Raw genomic sequence first — 13,990 nt, 5'->3', positions numbered from 1 at the left:
TTACCTACCCTGTGCTTTGTTTGCCATGAGGGAAGTTCCCGGAGTGTGAGGGAAAAGTTCAATAGATAGGAGTAGCCATGGAGTATATAGCAACAATAGATTCATTGCCGGCTACTTGTTAAGGTAGGGTCAGTCAAGCTCCCGCTATCCCTTCCCCTCCTTCCCCCCCCGAAAGGTGACGTGTGGGGCTCCGGTCCAAACAGTAATCACTAGACTCACAGCTCTCAGCACTACTGTAAGTATATTCCTGTCTTGTATTCTAGTGGATTTATTGGTTGAAAGCTTCACTTTTGACCAATAATAAACTTAGTCCTTTCAGTTTTGCTCTAAGTTGACTGTTGTAATAATCACCACATCTTTTAGGTATTGTACTTATCATGGAGAGTGATTTCTTAAGCAGTGGGTAACCTGTCTATCTTTCCAGCATGGATGACAGAGAGGGTCACCTGCCAATCAACGAGCAGAACTGATGGAGATGGGCTAACGCCCTGAGACTTCCCCTTTTTGGATTTAATTACCTGTGCACCTGTATGAAATTGCAGGACGTAACCCCTCATCATTGCAGTGGTAAAGAACCTGCTTTCCTGTCATCGGGATATAATACTCACGGCTATACTGTGAAGAACGAACCGTTGGGTTATAACCAACACCTGCGACCCCCCCCCCCATCATCAGCAACGGCTACAATTTCAACAACACAGTGTCACCAACACCAGACACCCCTATATATATTAGCGTTGAATTCAGTTATCATTTATATTTTTCATTTTTCATTTTCTTTAATGTAGGATTAATATTTCATATTTAAGTGTTTTATATTTTATATTTTCTATATAATAAAGTGTTTATGTTTGTCTGTTATTATTTCTTTTTCTATTCATTAATTTTCCTGAGGAGGAGCCAGCCTGGGTAATACTGTCTGAAGTTGTTACAGGGCTGAGTATCCCTTCACAGTAGTTATATGTAAATAGATAGCCATACTGTATTTAAAAGAATTATGTTATCGAAAATGGGAAACCCGGCGCCTGTGCAGAAGAGACTCGCCATTGTTTGTTTTGAATTGAGAGTAACAGACGTTAATTAATAATGTGAAGAATTTTCGTGTTCTAGAGGTAAAATTGGGTTGACACCTCTCAAATAGGAGGCGAAATTGTTGGATGTGCATTCCTGCATTACTTGAGATATCAGGCGACTGGACAAGACAGCTACAGGAACCTCAGATACGTCTTATGTTGTAACCTGGCCAGTGTTATTTTCATAGATAGACAGTGAGGTTTTCTGAGTATGATACACATTAATCTTCAGTCAAATTGGTGAGTGATATGATTAAGATATATTCCCCTTCTGTTATATAAATGTGTGTATATATATATATATATATATATATATATATATATATATATATATATATATATGTATATATATATATATATATATATATATATATATATATATATATATATATATATATATATATATATAATTATTTATTATTTTTAATATACAGTCCACAAATTTATATATTTACCAGAATTCCTGGTGATGTATCTTTTATTTATAATTAATAGGTCTAGAGCAATTTGTGGATATGACATTGGTAGGTATCGAAGGGGGACATTTTTTGCGACCTAGGTGTCCCAAATTCCTACTTGTCTAACTGATAAATAATAATTATCTTTGTTCATTTACTGTTATGTACATAATGATACATTCAGATAAATGTAATTTTCCACAAAAGGAATGTAAAGAGGAACTTAGCATACCTTTGGCTAATCTTTTTAACATATAACTGCAAATTGGCATAGTGCCTGATAAGTGGAAAATGGCAAATATAATACCTATTTACAAGGCAGGTGACAGGTCCTTGGCTTCGAACTATAGACCAATAAGCCTTACCTCCATAGTGGGAAAATTTATGGAATCAATAATTGCTGAAGCAATTCGTAGCCATCTCGAAAGGCATATTGATTAATGAATCTCAGCACAGTTTTACAAAAGGGCGTTCCTGTCTTACGAATTTGCTGACTTTCTTCACTAAGGTGTTTGAGGAGGTAGATCATGGTAATGAATATGATATTATGTATATGGATTTCAGTAAGGCTTTCGATAGAGTTCCACACCAGAGGCTATTGAGGAAACTTAAGGCACACGGAATAGGAGGAGAAATTTTTTCCTGGGTAGAGGCATGGCTGACAAATAGACAGCAGAGAGTTTGCATAAATGGGGAGAAATCATAATGGGGCACGTCACAAGCGGTGTTTCTCAGTGGTTAGTGTTGGGCCCGTTGTTGTTCACAATTTACATAAACGACATAGATGAGGGAATAAATAGCAACATAAGCAAATTTGCTGATGACACCAATATAGGCCGTCCAATTCATTTTAATGAAGACACTAGAGCACTACAGGATAATTTGAATAGACTGATGCAATGGTCGGGGAAGTTGCAGATGCAGTTTAATATTGACAAATGCAAAGTTCTAAATGTTGGACAGTTAAATAACTATGCCACATATAAACTAAATAATACATATCTTAATAGTACTGATTGCGAAAACGATTTAGGAGTTCTGGTTAGCAGTAATCTAAAACCAAGACAACAGTGCATTAGTGTTCGCAATAAAGCTAATAGAATTCTTGGCTTCATATCTAGAAGTATAAATAATAGAAGTCCTCAGGTTGTTCTTCAACTCTATATATCTTTGGTTAGGCCTCATTTAGATTATGCTGCTCAGTTCTGGTCACCGTATTACAGAATGGATATAAATGCTCTGGAAAATGTACAGAGGAGGATGACAAAGATGATCCCATGTATCAGAAATCTTCCCTATGAGGATAGACTGAAGGCCCTGAATCTGCACTCTCTCGAAAGGCGTAGAATTACGGGGGATATGATCGAGGTGTATAAATGGAAAACAGGAATAAATAAAGGGGATGTAAATAGCGTGCTGAAAATTTCCAGCCAAAACAGGACTCGCAACAATGGTTTCAAGTTGGAAAAATTCAGATTCAGGAAGGATATAGGAAAGCACTGGTTTGGTAATAGAGTTGTGGATGAGTGGAACAAACTCCCGAGTACAGTTATTCAGGCTAAAACGTTGTGTAGTTTTAAAAATAGGTTAGATAAATACATGAGTGGGTGTGGGTGGGTGTGAGTTGGACCTGACTAGCTTGTGCTGCTGGGTCTGGTGCAGTGCTCCATCCTTGAGTGGAGGTGACCAGACTGGGTGGGTCCCTGGACTATTCCGGGGGGGGGGATCATTGGTCTAATCCGGGGGAGGGACATGGACCTGCTCCGCATGGGTCAGTAGGCCTGTTGCAGTGTTCCTTCTTTCTTATGTTCTTAAACGTTTCGTGTATACACCAGGCTTCATCAGTCGAGAACAGAGGTTGCAAATGTGGGAACAGCTGCAGCAGATAGGTAAAGATGATGTCAGTCTGTTAATCTTGAATGTGTAGTTTTAAGTGGTAAGTCGCTCAGTCTGGAGATGCGTTTAGCTTCGTAGTCTTCCATGGAAGACAACTAACACCCAGGTAACTAATTGTTTAGTCTTCCACGGAAGACGACTGACACCCAGGTAACTACTTGCTTAGTCTTCCACGGAAGACGACTGACACCCAGGTAACTACTTGCTTGCTAGGTGAACGGGACAGCAGGTGTGAGGAAACACGTTAAATGTTTCCACCCTTGCCGGGGATCACACCACGAGCACTCAGTGTGTGAGGCGAGAGAGCTGCCTACCAGGCCACGGAACACTAGAGAGAGAGAGAGAGAGGGGGGAGGGAAAGAGCCCTCTACTGAAATAATTTAATCTCGACTTTATAGACAAAATTAGAGGTAGCTCAATAGTTCTCAGAAAATTACCATAATTTGGGTCATGTTGTCTCTTGTCTGCCTTTTCCGTGCTATAACAAATCTCATAATAACTGAAAAACAATTTTTATTAAACTAAACATCATTTCAGGAAAATTAGGAAAAAATATCCTCTAGTCGATAAGTAATATACCTATAAATTGATCTTTCTTTTAGAAAAATATTCATTGTAAATTCGATGTAAATATCGGAGACTTGGAGAGAACATCTAATGCAAAGCGCTGATGACTAGATTAGATTTTAGATTTTGCCACCGAAGTGGCTAGTTTATTTTGCACCTCATATCCATCCTGTGGACGGTAGCGCAAGAGCACGTGGATACACAAAAGGCCTAGGAACTAGGCCCCAAAAGGATTAATACGTGTACATATGGGTTTATATCTACATATCAACAGTTCACTTATCTGTTACAAGCAAATTCAGGTAATTTACTTAGTATATCTGGTATCTTATTTTCATTAATAAGATATCTTGACATGTTACATAGGTTATTATACTGTCTGTCTCTGTATTCCTCAATAAGTGGACAATTAAGCACATGTTCAAGACAGTGACCATATGCCTGACCACATAATTTACATTTAGCTTGATCATCATCTGTGTGTCTCCCAAACTGCCAGAAGTACTTGTAACCAAGCCTAAGCCTGGCCACTACAACATCAGTCAGTCTGTTCACATTGCAAGTTGCTCCATAAACATACTTATCTACATTCGTGTTATCATAGTTGGTTATTGATTTACTCAGGCTTGTGCATTATAAACATAGAAATTGTGGAGGCTTTATCTTGTGTGTATTAATGCTACGACACACGCACGCGACGTAACACATTATCGGAATAATTTACCTGGAGTTTACCTGGAGAGAGTTCCGGGGGTCAACGCCCCCGCGGCCCGGTCTGTGACTAGGCCTCCTGGTGGATCAGAGCCTGATCAACCAGGCTGCTGCTGCTGGCTGCACGCAAACCAACGTACGAGCCACAGCCCGGCTGATCATATACGAGAAATTTTGTCTGAGTTGAGACTTTGATCGCTGTTCAATTGAAGGTCAAGACAATTTATATAGATTTCTTAACGATTTTTAATAATATTCATCAATTTCAATGAATATTACAATAATAATATTAAATTCAATAAAATTAGCACTGAAAATAGAGAAGTACTAACATTTATGAGACACCGAGGCGGGAACTTACCAGAGGACTGTAGTGGAGGCGACCTATCAGTGCCCTAGAGAGTTATGGTGATACCAGCCAAGCGATACAGGATGTTTATCCACAGCGGCTGCCAGTGACTCTTATTTGTTGCTACAAGATTAGAGCTATGCTGGTGATATCCTGTCTGATTGTAGTCACTGGAGCAGAACTATGCTTGTAGTGTACTTTCTACAGTATTTGTAGTTATGGGAATAGAGATATACTGGTGGTGTCTCGTCTAGTGTAGTAGTTTTTTTTTATATTTTATTTAAAACACAATACATAGCTTAACATAAAACCCCTTAAACAAGGGTGATATATATTTAATATAAAAACATTATGAATCACAATCACTGAGGACGTACAATGGCAAAATAACAAACACAATATTAACAGACACAAAGAGGTTACACAAATACACTAGAAAATATCGCTTATGACAGAACATAACATTAAGAAGGATGGGTAATCTTAATCCTATTTACACAAGAACAACAACAAGGACATAACATGCAGGTGCCCCCTGTAACAGGGTCAATAATATAATGAAAAAAAAAAAACACACACACAAAGCCATTATGGAAAATTTTATAGGGGTGTTACCTGTATGTACCTCAACATTACATGCATACGAGTAATCTCATTGGGAGACAACAACTATATTGTTTACCGTAGTCACCCCGTGTAGACATGTGAGAAAACTTAACCACCCCTGGTCACTGCAGGTGGTCTCTTCGACACTCACAATCTTATCCATATCTATCGGAGACCGGTATAAATTGGATAGCACCCACAAGTACGGCGCTACTAATTAATTGTGGACTGTATAGATTATATTAATTTAACTGAATGAAGGGGGGGGTTAGGTTACACATGGGTATATCCATCAAGGAAAAACACTTGTACATAGTCCCACCACTTACCAGATATTCTCTGGTGGTCACTTGATGTAGCTGGATCACCCATAACCTATCCAATTACAACATACCTAACTGGCCAGTATCAGTCTGCTATAACTAGAAGGGTTACTTAACTGTGGGTGATTGATGTTCCTTATTTCCTCCATTCACCATCTCATTTCGATGTCCTGCTACACCGACACGGTTCTTATTCCAGCAGGACGAGGTATCAGTTGGTTTGTCCCGGTTTAGAGGTCGTGACTCCATAAAAACTTCACTATCCTCGGGACAGGAACAACGAGGTCTAACGTGTTCACTCAGAGCAAGGCGACTTATTTCACTTCACGCATTCTCTTAACTTAGTATTATTATCATTGATTACATTACAATTCACAAGACGACTTAATGTCTCATAATTATTATACACATTAGAGGTCACTCCATTAAGATCTGAGACTGATGAGTGAGGATTAAATCACGGGTATTTCCCCTGGACACACTCCATGGTGGCACACCAGTCACCCCCAGTTCTACCATTATTCACTAATTTTACCACTTATTACAGTAGTGCCGTCAATCACGTTCCCTCAATCTTTTCCAGGGACAGTAACGGCACTTCCTATTATGAAGTGAGGCCTATATTAATCCTTAGGCCGCCGTGAATGCCAATTTCCTGGTCCCATGTTTTCACAGCCTCTTAACTACATTCAAAACACTCCCGCTCCTCGATGCCCCATTTCGACCTCTCCCCCCGCACATCCGCGCAGGCGCAGAGGGAACCCTGTTGGTTCTATTCCATTTTCAAATACATTTTGACCCAGTTCAACACATTAAACACTTATTAGGCACTATAGCTTCGGAAATTACATAATTTCCACACTGCAGCCGGGCGGAAGTCATTGTTAGACGACTTAAATTGCGTCTTCTTCTAGGAGACGATTCCAGCCCACTCTAGATTGCGCGACTGTTTTCCCAGTGGGTCTTACTACAATTTCTTCTTGCATCACTCGGCCAGTGTCTTCAATATCACTCATGTCACTTTCTCTTAGATTTCCATCTGCACTGGATTGAACACCATTTAATTCTAAGGGAATTAATTTATTAATGGTACGCAAACTTTCCTGACCACGACACAACACTTTGACGTTTCTGACAACACCTTGTGCATCTGGGTATAATGTAACTACCTTGCCCAGAGGCCACAATGTTCGATGTTGCTCAGTATCAATTATCACAATGTCACCTGGTTGAATGTTCTGTCGGTTTACTGCCTCTGTCGCACCATAAAAGTGTTCACGTAGTGTAAGAAGACATTCTTTACGCCACACATCGGACCAATGAGTAATTTCTTTATTTAACATCTTGAACTTATCACTCAACACGGTCACGTTATTGTAATCCTCATCACTTCCCTCGGGATTATCTCTATAGATAGGTGCAGCTTCTAACCTTCGGCCACATATTAGGTGAGAGGGAGTCAGGATCTCCGCATCAGGAGTGTCGCTCATGTATGACAGAGGGCGATTGTTTACCCGATTCTCTGCCTCCACCAACACTGCACGGAATTTCTCCAAATTAATTCTCTTCCTGTGTAGCACCTTACGAAGACATCTTTACACTGTACCTATCATTCTTTCGTACAATCCTCCCTGCCAAGGGGCTCTGGGAGTAATAAATTTCCAGACACACCCTCGCTGGGTCAACAAAGATTGTACATCATCACTCTTATTTAATTCCATCAAGTGTTGAGCACCCGCTACAAAATTGGTGGCATTATCTGAGATCATCAATCTTGGACAGGCTCGTCTAGCTGCAAATTTCCGGAACAGCTGTATGAACTGTTCTGCAGACAAGGCCTGAGCCACTTCTAGATGAACAGCCCTAGTAGCTGTACAAGTAAATAGACATACATACACCTTCAAGGGGACACCATCTGAAGTACCTGTTAAAATGATTGGCCCACTATAGTCCACTCAGGTCACATCAAATGGTTTTACCAACTGCACACGTTCCTTGGGCAATGGTGGAGGACCTGGGTACATGTAGGTTCTGGCATCCACCCGGCGACATATTACACACGACTTGATAACCTTTTTACACTTTGCCGTCCTTGTGGAATACAGAAGGTTTCCCGAATACAGTTTAAGGTATCCTCTACCCCACCATGCATCACGTTATTATGGGCATTAAAGATAATCAAGGTTGTCAGGTGATGAGTTTTAGGCAGCAAGATAGGGTGTTCAGTACATTCCCCAATTCAGCATTTTGTAACCTGCCTCTGCACCTAATCACATCATCCTCTAAATACAGCCCCAGCTTTTCTATTATTGAGCCTTTCACAATTTTTCCTTCCATCATTAATTTAATCTCATCCCTGTAGGTTTCTTCTTGTACCCTCTGTAGCCAGTATTTCAGAGGATGGGGAAAATTATATGAGATATTCATCTTACTTATAAATTTAAACACTAACCTTGTCACGTTAATCAGCTTGGGTAAGGAAGAATACCTATTCATATCAATGGCTAAGGAGGGACTACTGACTGGAGCGGTGCTCACCGTAATTTCGACAGGAGCAATATGTGCCTTTTGCACCGGCCAGTTAATTTTGTCCACCAGTCAACTTGGCCCTTTAAACCACGATAAAGCACTCACAAATTTTTCATAAGTCAAGCCTCGAGACAAGAAGTCAGCCAGATTCTCGTCACCAGGGATGTGATTAAAGGTTAACATATGCTGACCCAAACTGTTATATTTCTCCTGTATTTGATTGATTTCAGCGACTCTGTTTTGTATGTACACAATCTTACTGTTACCATTACGAATCCATTGTAAGGATAACTCATTATCAGACCAAATTACGGTGTCGCTGATATTTATCTCTCGCAATTTATTTCTAATATAATTGGCTAATTTGACACCTACATAAATGGCCGTTAATTCCAACTGAGGAAAGGTACGTGATTTGATTGGAGCCACCTTAGCCTTAGACATAACAAGAGAAATGGCACTATTACATTGAAGGGAAGCGACTGCTCCATATGCCAATTTCGAAGCATCGCAAAAAATGTGGAGTACATTTTCTCCATCTTGACTGGCCACATTACGTGGGAACTCCAACATTGGTAATCTTACATATTCACCTGTTAGTTCTTCCCACCTTTCAACAAATTCCTCAGGTAGGGTTTCATCCCAAGCACACTTAAGCTTCCATGCTTCTTGTATCAACAATTTTCCTCCTATTGTAAGTGGTTACACTAAGCCTAGTGGATCGAAGCATTTTGAAACTTCCACTAGTAAGACTCTCTTGGTTAATTTATTTGGCATGCTGTAGTTATTAGACTTTAACGATAACAATTCTCTCTCTGTGTCCCAAGTCAGTCCCAGCACATTACTATATTTAGACACTTCAACTCCAGGGTTGTCTTTATTTATTTGAGCCCTTAAACTGGACGAATTACTGTTCCATTACCTCAGGGGCATATTTGCACCTTGCATTATTTCATTAGCCCCTTCATACATGCTCATTAGTTCCTCTTCAGTAGACGTCACCCCCAGGAAATTGTCCACATAAAATTGTTTACCCATTACTCCACTCAGTGGACCACCCGTACGCTTAAGGTGTGCATTTATCGTTGCCTGGAATAGGAACGGACTGGAGGTAGCACCAAACAATTCACTCCTGAAGCGAAAAGTCTTCAGGGGACTAAGTGGGTCACTAGGATTCTCGGGCCATAAGAACCTTGTGCAATCCCGGCCAGCCTCTTGCACACCCACTCTCAGGAAAGCTTTACTTATGTCCGCCGTAAAGGCATAATTCTTAACCCTGAAGTTTAATAATATGTCTCCCAGTTTTTTTCCGTCAACGACGGACCTGTCATCAAACAGTCATTCAAACTAGGTACATTTTTGTTACTCCTGGCACTACAATTAAACACAATCCTCAGAGGAGTGGTCTTAGAATCCTTCTTCACTCCGTGATGTGACAAATAGTGGCCATAAATCTGGGCTTGCTCGGGAGGTACCTCCTCTATGAATTTATTATTTAACTGCTCATTAATTATATCATGGTAAGCAGTCAACAGTTCGCTCAGTTCGCGTTTCTGAGTTTTTAATTGTCCATACTCCATCCGATAATTAGTTGGTAGGTCTGGATGGTTCAGCTTCCACGGGAGTCTCACCCAGTATTGTCCAGATTCAAATTTAACATCCTTCTGGTATTGTTCTTGAGTAAAGGAATCATCTGGACTTTATTTATATTGATCCCTATGCTGTCCAATTCCCATAATTTATACACAGGTTCAACTTCATCCTCTATTGAAGAATATTTATACTGGGGTGATATTTCATGAGTAAGACACACCGTAACTGTATTTATGGCTTCCTCCAGTCATTCATTATCAGTACAAGGAAGCCTGCCATACATCACGTGACCTCCTGCGGTCCTTAGAAGGGTGACTCCGCATTTCTTTGTCATACCCTTTACAAAGGTGGCATAATAGTCACTACCTATCAAAATATCTATTGGCCCCACAGAATCATTATTCACACCAGAAGGTGCCAAATTTACCTTACTTGAAAGTCTTTCAGTAGCGTTACCAAGCCCTATTGTAGATATTTTCTCTGGGAGCCTATCCACAATTACGGCATTAATACGTTTTCTCTCATTGCCCAGCCTGACAGTTACATAAACAGTGTCGTATGACCGGGCCTTCTTATTCGAGAGAAAGCCAGATAACTTGAGTATAGCAGGATTTCCCATTTGTACCTTCATCCCATTAAGGCAATTACGTTTTATGAAAGTACGTTGTGATCCCTGATCCAGTAATGCTGTTACAGTTTTGGATTTATGCCGTTTATCATTAATCACCACATCCAACACAGGTAAAGCTACCTCAGCTAGGCCATCATTACCGACATTAGCTGCAATCTCTACGTTGGCTACTCTTGTGTCCGGGTTATTATCACTATCAGTACTATTGTTACCATCATTAAAATTAGATCCGCCCTTACATATAGCTACGTGGTGTCTTCCCTTGTTACACTGATAACAATGGTTCAAGTTAGCACGGCAATCCCTTACATTATGATTTCCTAGACACCTGATACATCTAGCAAGCTCTTCCAACCTTTTCACTTTAACATCCCATGAATTATAGGCATTACAGTTCTTAGAGAAATGAGTACCGTTGCAGAAGATACAATCTCTCCTTTCTCTGCCTGACCTCTTATCAACTGGGCTACCCTTATTGTAGTACTTACTCCTCTTGCTTTGATGTGAAGAACCACTATTACTGGCCCCTGTCACTTGATATGTGCCTACGTAACCCCGTTTAGTAGGTGACTTATGATTATTGATATTGGGATAAATTTTTCTATTGTAGAACTTGGCAGGTGCACTGGGGTCTGTAGACGTAGTATCCCTAGAGGTAATGGGTTGGCTGGTCTGCAGTTGGACAATTAGCTCCTGCAGGCCCGCTTTTATTTCTTCCAACCCGAAGTAACCCTTGTGATATCTGTTAGATAGCCACTCTACTGTCTTGTGGTTCAATTTATTCTGAATCAAGGCACTCAACAACCACTCTGCTCCCTCCAGATCATATTTATTACTCAAGGTCTTAAGAATGCTTTCTAGTTTGATCCTAAATTGCTGTAAGCCGTTGCAGTTGTGATCTGGAATCTTCAAACTAGCCAAAATAGCTGCTAAATCCAGCCTACTTTGCTCCAAATTACCATAAGTGACCTCCAACAAGTCAACTGCCTCACTATAGGAGTCATCTACATTTGGGAATGCTTGTATGAGAACATGCACATCTCCCCTTACTTATCCCTTTAAATAGCATAATCTGGTAACACTTGCAAGATCACTCCTATCATGTACGACTGCTTTAAAGATAGACCAAAATAGCCCGAAATGCCTAGCCATGCTAAGCGTTCTAGTGGTACACTCTGTAATCTCAATTTTACTACATGTTAAACCAAACAATAACCAAATTTCTGTAAACTCAGCATTGTAATCCTTATAGAGAATAAACTTTGAAAACTCCTCCCAGTTTTCTCCCGGATTAAACACAGGCATGCATAATTCTGAGAGTTTTGGTAGACACCTCTGATTTTCCTTACTGGGTTGACCAGCAACATTGTTTACACCCTTTACCTTCTCCAAAGCCTTAGTTTTACAGGAAACAATGTTGTTCTCTACTTCATAATATTGATCCAGCAGCCGCTCCCTTTCAGCATCATCTGCACAATTCACCAGTTGATCTCTCTCACAGTCCTTATACCACAATTTATATGACTCATATCTATTTTCTAAGGCATCTAGGTGCAACTTTAATTCATCAGGGTTTGCCGTTTCTTGTCAAATTAACTCCACACACTTGTTGTATGATTTAGTAGCATGACCCTTCCGAGCTTGTAGTGACGCTTTCTTTGCTTTGGCATCCATGCACTTGCCAGCCACACTAACTTCCTCAGACCCAGCCATGGTTAGGGAATTAATAATCACCAATTATACAACTTAATTAGACACCTTGTGAGAGTAATTCTTGCACTTTACTCTTGTATAAATCCTAGCCACACATGTGCTAGTAATTAATTGGGCTAATTATCATCCACCACACGACCGATTAAATTTGTGTACCCTATACCCACTTCCTTCAATCAGACACTTAATTATTAAGTAATTAATTCAATTAATTTTTTCACTGATTGCATCTGGTTCAGGAAGGACCAGCGGGCAAATATGGAAAATTTTATAGGGGTGTTACCTGTATGTACCTCAACATTGTATGCATACGAGTAATCTCATTGGGAGACAACAACTACATTGTTTACCGTAGTCACCCCGTGTAGACATGTGAGAAAACTTAACCACCCCTGGTCACTGCAGGTGGTCTCTTCGACACTCACAATCTTATCCATATCTATCCGAGACCAGTATAAATTGGATAGCACCCACAAGTACGGCGCTACTAATTAATTGTGGACTGTATAGATTATATTAGTTTAATTGAATGAAGGGGGGGGGGTTAGGTTACACATGGATATATCCATCAAGGAAAAACACTTGTACATAATCCCACCACTTACCAGATATTCTCTGGTGGTCACTTGATGTAGCTGGATCACCCATAACCTATCCAATTACAACATACCTAACTAGCCAGTATCAGTCTGCTATAACTAGAAGGGTTACTTAACTGTGGGTGATTGATGTTCCTTATTTCCTCCATTCACCATCTCATTTCGATATCCTGCTACACCGACACGGTTCTTATTCCAGCAGGACGAGGTATCGGTTGGTTTGTCCCGGTTTAGAGGTCGTGACTCCATAAAAACTTCACTATCTTCGGGACAGGAACAACGAGGTCTAACGTGTTCACTCGGAGCAAGGCGACTTATTTCACTTCACGCATTCTCTTAACTTAGTGTTATTATCTTTGATTACATTACAATTCACAAGACGACTTAATGTCTCATAATTATTATACACATTAGAGGTCACTCCATTAAACACTTATTAGACACTATAGCTTCGGAAATTAAATAATTTCCACAGCCATAATCCCATCAGGTATACACTATTTACATAATATTACTGTGACATATTATCAATAAGAATATTACGATAAATATATCGGTTACTCACAACCTGCACAAATAATCAATAAATGAAAAGACCTACATCACAATCTCATGATAAAACAAAGTACATACCCAACTAACCCCCCCTGTACATTAAGTTCCCTACAGTCACACATACTCGCCTCACCACAAGTCTTACGAGTCAGTCACAAAGCTAGAAAAGCCATAAGCATTCCGTACTCATCTACAGGCTATACACATTATATAATATAACAAGAAAATGCTCGGTACAATCACATAAAACCCCGTTTGCCTGGGCAAAGCCTGAAGGTAAATCAAGTACTTCAACAAACAAAGAAAGCAGTATACTCTGACATAAGACATCTATAACACATTATATAACTGCACCACCACATCCACTCACACAACCACATTCACCAC

The 13,990-nt window shown here is 40.0% G+C and overlaps 1 protein-coding gene across 1 annotated transcript in view; it reads right to left on the bottom strand.

Moving 5' to 3' along the window:
- The window catches only part of LOC138853616 (uncharacterized), a 51,839-nt gene extending 46,692 nt beyond the window's left edge, over positions 1-5,147 (bottom strand). Inside the window, exon 1 of the mRNA XM_070091478.1 lies at positions 5,067-5,147. The gene's annotated coding sequence lies outside the window, so the exon portion shown is untranslated. The remainder of the gene's footprint in view (positions 1-5,066) is intronic.
- Positions 5,148-13,990: the final 8,843 nt, after the last annotated feature.

This window comes from Cherax quadricarinatus, chromosome 35 (genome assembly GCF_038502225.1).
Source record: "Cherax quadricarinatus isolate ZL_2023a chromosome 35, ASM3850222v1, whole genome shotgun sequence".
Classification (NCBI taxonomy): Eukaryota; Metazoa; Arthropoda; class Malacostraca; order Decapoda; family Parastacidae; genus Cherax; species Cherax quadricarinatus.
This window is presented reverse-complemented; position numbering and strand designations above follow the sequence as displayed.